The 6,057-nt window shown below is 42.8% G+C and overlaps 1 protein-coding gene across 1 annotated transcript in view; it reads right to left on the reverse strand.

Annotated features, from left to right (window-relative positions):
• TG (thyroglobulin) overlaps positions 1–6,057 on the reverse strand; it is a 162,003-nt gene that overhangs the window by 36,160 nt on the left and 119,786 nt on the right. The gene's annotated exons all lie outside the window — the stretch shown is intronic.

The raw sequence follows: 6,057 nt of genomic DNA on the forward strand, positions 1-6,057 counted from the left end.
TTTCCTCATTCTCACCAAAAAAACCTCAGGAACAAATAAGTGAGATCAGAAGCTGGAGACTGCCCAGAATTAAATTTCTTTCTTTTTGAGCCTGCAGTTTTCACATAAAAAGAAATCTCCAAATGCTGTAGCCACATTAGAGGCAGGCTCAGGACACAGAGGATAACATAGCTACACTCAACATTTCCCTCTTTCCCTGTAAAACTATAATTTATTTGTGTGATTAGTCCCAGCAACCAGAAATGAAGCAGTTGTGTGCTTTAAAAAATAGGCTTATTTAGGCAAAAGCAGACGTAGCGGAGGAACTGTTTATTTCCATTACATGACACCCATATTACTATCAACATGACAGTATCATGAATCAGGAAACCAAAAATCATGAGATCAGCTCAAAAATAACAAACACTGTGTTCTTTTTGTTAGTCCTCTGACTTTTAATTCTCCAGGAATTCTCCTGTACCTGTATAAATATAAGAGCTAAAATATTCACTTTTAAAACTAACAGTCGTGATCTTCAGATAATTCTGCAGAGTAGTTTTTTGGAAACAAAGCTCTAAGCAATATGAGATATTGCCATCTTGCCATCACAGGGTATTTCCAATCTTAGCATCATTTAGAATGTCCTGACAGGGAACTGAAGCCACACAGAGTTCTTGTTTCAGCTGTCCTTATGGATTGAACTTCTGTCATCAGAGGAAGTTCCGATGACATTTTTTACAACAACCCGGATGAAAACATTCAGTACTGCACTGCTGAGAAGAAGTGGTTGCAGCTGTGTTGCACAATCCACAACAGCAGTATTACACTGTCCTGCTAAATTCACAGGAATAGTGGGAACATTACAGTGTTGGGCAATAGTACCTACTGTAACAAGTGATGGCATTGAAAATGGAAGGCAGAGCCTTCAGTATTATTTAGTTCAGGGTCCAGCAGCTTTGTAAGCATTTCTTTATTTCTCATTTCAAAATTAGAGGTTAAGCTAGACACTAGGAAATGTTGCAGCTCACAATGGTGAATGCAAATCAATATTATGCGAAGATGAGTTCTTGCTTTGATGTAAGGTTGTGATCACCTGAGTTGAGGCTGGTACCTCTTGCAAATTTCTCTCTTGGGACTTCATAGCTCACAGACCTTCACTGGTGATGTCTGGTGCATCCCAATTCTCCCCCCACCTGTTGGGCACATCTATTCTCACATAGTTGAATGCTAGCTTTCTGCTTCAGATGTCTCACAGCTCAGGAGCTTTTAGTTAAATAGCACCCCTTGCTATTCTGATGAGATAATAAAAAAATATATGGGTTTGCACTGGGTTTGTGTGGCAAGGTTTTGGTAGTGGAGGGGCTACAGAGGTGGTTTCTGTGAGAAGCTGCCAGAAGATTCCTTTATGTCCAACAGAGCTAATGCCAGCTGGCTCCAAGATGGACCCGCTGCTGGCCGAGGCCAAGCCCATCAGTGGTGGTGGTACCACCTCTGGGATACATATTTAAGAAGGCAAAAAAAAAAAACCCACAGCAACTGCAGCCAGAGAAAGGAGTCAGAACATGTGAGAGAAACACCCTTGCAGACACCAAGGCCAGTGAAGGAAGAGGAGGAGGAGAAGGTGCTGTGTTCAGTTTTGGGCCCCTCACTACAAAAAGGACATTGAATGACTTGAGTGTGTCCAGAGAAGGGCAACGCTGGTGCAGGGTCTGGAGCACATGTTGTACAAGGAGCAGCTGAGGGAACTGGGGTTGTTTAGTCTGGAGAAGAGGAGGCTGAGGGGAGACCTCATTGCCCTCTACAGCTACCTGAAAGGAGGGTGTAGAGAGCTGGGGATGAGTCTCTTTAACCAAGTAATAAGCGATAAGACAAGAGGTAATGGCCTCAAGTTGCGCCAGGGAAGGTTTAGACTAGATATTAGGAAGTATTTCTTCATAGAACGGGTAGTTAGGCATTAGAATGGTCTGCCCAGGGAGGTGGTGGAGTCCCCATCCCTGGAGGTGTTTAAGAGTAAAGTTGACTTAGCGCTTAGGGATATGCTGTAGTTGGGAACTGTCAGTGTTAGGTCAATGGTTGGACTGGATGATCTTCAAGGTCTTTCCCAACCTTGACGATTCTGTGATTCTGTGATTCTGTGCTCCAGGCACCAGAGCAGAGATTCCCCTGCAGCCCGTGGTGCAGCCCATGGTGAGGCAGCTGTGCCCTGCACCCATGGAGGTCCATGGTGGAGCAGATCTCCACCTGCAGCCCGGGGAGGACCCCACACTGGAGCAGGTGGATGCCCTAAGGATGCTGTGACCCCATGGGAAGTCCACACTGGAGCAGGCTCCTGGCAGGACCTGTGGCGCCATGGAGAGAGGAGCCCACACTGGAGCAGGTTTGCTGGCAGGACTTGGGACCCCATGGGGGACCCACTCTGGAGCAGTTCATGAAGAACTGCAGCTATGGGAAGGACTCACACTGGAGAAGTTCATGAAAGATTGTCTCCTGTGGGAGGGACCACACGCTGGAGAAGAGTGTGAGGAGTCCTCCCCCTGAGGAGGAAGGAGCAGCAGAGACAACGGGTGATGAACTGACCACAACCCCCATTCCCAATCCCCCTGGCCGCTGGCAGGGAGGAGGTAGAGAAATTGGGACTGAAGTTGATCCTGCTGAGGGGGAAGGTGTTCAAAGGTTTAGTTTTTAATTTCTCATTATCCTACTCTGATTTGATTGGTAATAAATTAAAATAATTTTTCCCCAAGTCAAGTCTGTTTTAACTGTGATGGTAATTGCTGAGTGATCTCTCCCTGTACTTATCCTGACTCGCAAGCCTTTAGTTCTATTTTCTCTCCTCTGTCCAGCTGAGGAGGGGAGTGATAGAGTGGCTTTGGTGGGCACCTGGCATCCAGCCAGGGTCAACCCACCACAGGACTATTACTGTAAGCTCTACCCCTGTCTTCCAACATACCTGAAAAAGACAATTGCCATACAAACTGTAGTGCTGAATGTCTTTTAATTCCTCATTTACTCTGGAAACTCGCTTCTGCAGTTTTTCAAAACTGATTCACAACAGATGTAACGATTAAAAACTTCACTGCAACTAGTTTTTCTCACCCACACTCTGTAAACCCAAAACCTTCTTCCTCTCCTCACATCATGACCTCTTGTTTTTCCAACCTGACTTGAAACTGAAAACCCTGCTTGAGCCACGTTCGTTTTAACACATGCACTCCCTTCAAATGAATGCAGTTTCTCTGATGGCTGCAAGGCTGCAGACTCCTTTGGAAGCAGGCTTTCTGTCTGCCCAGAAGCATGCTATAGACAATACAAACAGCAATAACAGTGACACCACACAGAAAGTGAGATCAAAAAATATCTAATGAAAACAGTCAAACCAATGAAATGTCCTGATAATTCTACATTCCCAAAAGAGCCAACTGTACAGCAATATTTTATTTGTTAAAGATAGGCACTCTCCAGGCTCAGACATAGAGTTCCCAGCCAGAAGTATCTGTCAGACCATCTGGTTTGATCTCTGGGATAGCCAAGGCTCTTCCATTTCCTGACTGCTGAGCTCAAGTGCTTCCTATCACTTAAAACATGGCTTGTGTTTGACTAAAGCCTGATCTTGCACGAAGCATTTAAGCTGGGCTCAGAGACACCAAGAAATGGATACCGCAATATTCTCCTTTGCAGTTCATGCCTGAAGATAATCACTCCACTGACAGAAAACTGCACGTTACTTCTGTTTGAGGATGTCTTCAGTTTCAGTTAATGCCAGATTAAAGAGACTGTTTATATCCTGTTTTTTCTCCTGCAAAAATAAGCAAGCTGCAACTAAGTGACCACTAACTTCTTTCCAATTAATTTAACAGATTATTCTCTAAAAGACTGGATTTGAAGTATTTTCACAAGTGTTTTGTTTGTTTTTTTTTTTTAATTTGGAGCCTTTTTTGTTGTTTTTTTTTTTTTTCTTGCAGGGTTGTTTTCCAGTGTCCTGCATTGCTTTTCCTCAGACATCAAAATCTGCATGGTGGCAAATGCTTACAACACACCGAGGTTGCAGGGCTCTATGTGAAGACATTAATGTCATTTTTCCGGGCTTTCAGACAAGATCTGTCTTCAAGAACCTGGAGGAGTAGAAATCTTTGGGACCAACTCAGGGAGTTTCTGTCACAGCTAAGGAGCTATGTGACAGACATGTGGGAAACACTAGCACACGAAATGTAACACGGAATTGGTAGGTCAGTCCCACAATGGAAAGGCAGACTGAAATATAAACATTTTTCCCTCCATAACCATCTACTAGGACTGTGATTTCCAGATAAAAATGGGGGAAAGTGGACGGTCCTCTCTATTCTATCAAGTAATGTTTTGAAGATTTCTTTTTTATACATGATTCTTGGCAAATCCCTCTTTGCTGTAATCAGAGGTAGTCCTGCAAATGCAATGTTACTCTCTCAAGTGACTCACTGAGTGCCTGTGTCAGGTTGAATAACAGGATATGAATACTTTTAAGATGACATACAAAGCTCCACTTAAATAATATAAAAACTTTCTTCCATTTAGATGTAAACATTACCTTATCAATTATCATTTAAACCAAATTACTAGCTGAATGCACTGAAAGGGTAAACTGGCTCTCATCATTGCACAGGAGTAAATAGCCACCAGAAACAGGCAGAAATGACATGGAGATGGAGAATTTTATTCACCTCCCTCCACTGCAAGCTCATCCATTCCTCTACAAGCATGGTACTAACTGTGGCTGAGATTTATTACATTTCCAGTGGAGTATGTTCTGTCAAGCAAGTCCAAACTCTTCTTTAGTGTGACCAATCTTTCCTGCTCAGTCTGAGACCTGCCCCATTCGTGAGTGCATCTTAGGATGTAACTTTACTTCTTGTAAAGGCACAATGACCATCAGAGCCAGCCTAAGGGAGATATTGGTGAGAAGGATCAGGAAAAGGCAGAGGTCTGCCGCTGCCTGTTCCCATATGTGGTGCAGACATCCCCCAACCTGTGATCTTTTAGTAATTCCAGAAATATTGTACATCCATTTGGTGAATGCTATTAAGGAACATGCATGCCACATCCCTGTGATTTGAAGAAAGTAATAAGGTCCTAAACAATCAAAATATAACTGGCAGAGATAATCATGGGGCTTTATGCTAAAACCAGCTCCCCAGAGCACTGGCTATAGTGCTGTCACAGCTCTGTGTGGTAGACCAATTTGCTTATCAAGTTCCCTAAGGCTTTCCTGTCCCTTCAAATTGAGGACTGCTTGCACAGACCATCAAAAAGAAAGGATGTTCTCCTGAAATTACCATAGCTCCAAATTTTGGCACAGCTTTGGGAATCTGATCAGTGTCTCCTGGTTTCAATAGCGCTTACACAACAGCTCCCACACTTGTCAACTTTTAGTTTTCATCATCAAACAGATTGGCATTACAATGAGCATCTGCTCAGAGCTACTCTGGTGTGAAGTAGGAACTCTACTTGGGTTTTCTGGGTTTTCTGTTCTGGGAATTTTTGTTTTGTTTTGTTTTAATTTTACTATACTAAATTAGGTATATGAGCTTTTCAGATCACATCTTGATTATAAAAGCAAAGGGCAAACCTCAATAAATCCCTTTGACTTCTATAGTCATATCTGCAGTCCTATATTTCTGAGTGACTAGTCAGATTGTTTAACAGGCTAGTATCTCTGTTTCCTCATCTCAGACACTGAGATGAGAGAGGATCTGAAGCTCCTGCTTGTGCGTCTTGTACAACTGATGTGAAAATGTGCTTCAGAGACAGGCTTTCACTCCATATTCTTTCATTGCTTCAATTATTTGCAGACAGAGGTATTTTGGGGTACAGAGTAATGAACAAAGCAAACCTTGCATTTCTGTTCAGGCTCAGTAAGTGTGTGGGGGGGAAAAGTTTTGTGCCTCTTTCTGTCTGTCTGAAAAAACTAGCAAAACTACTTAAAGCAAATGGTTGGGGACTGAACATTACTGGATAAATAAATTTGGAAGAAAAAAAAGAAGATAAACCCTTTTGGTGTAAGTAATGTAAAACAGGTTATTTTGCTCATTTTTCATATCTTCT

Source organism: Strix aluco, chromosome 1, assembly GCF_031877795.1.
Source record: "Strix aluco isolate bStrAlu1 chromosome 1, bStrAlu1.hap1, whole genome shotgun sequence".
NCBI classification, from domain to species: Eukaryota; Metazoa; Chordata; class Aves; order Strigiformes; family Strigidae; genus Strix; species Strix aluco.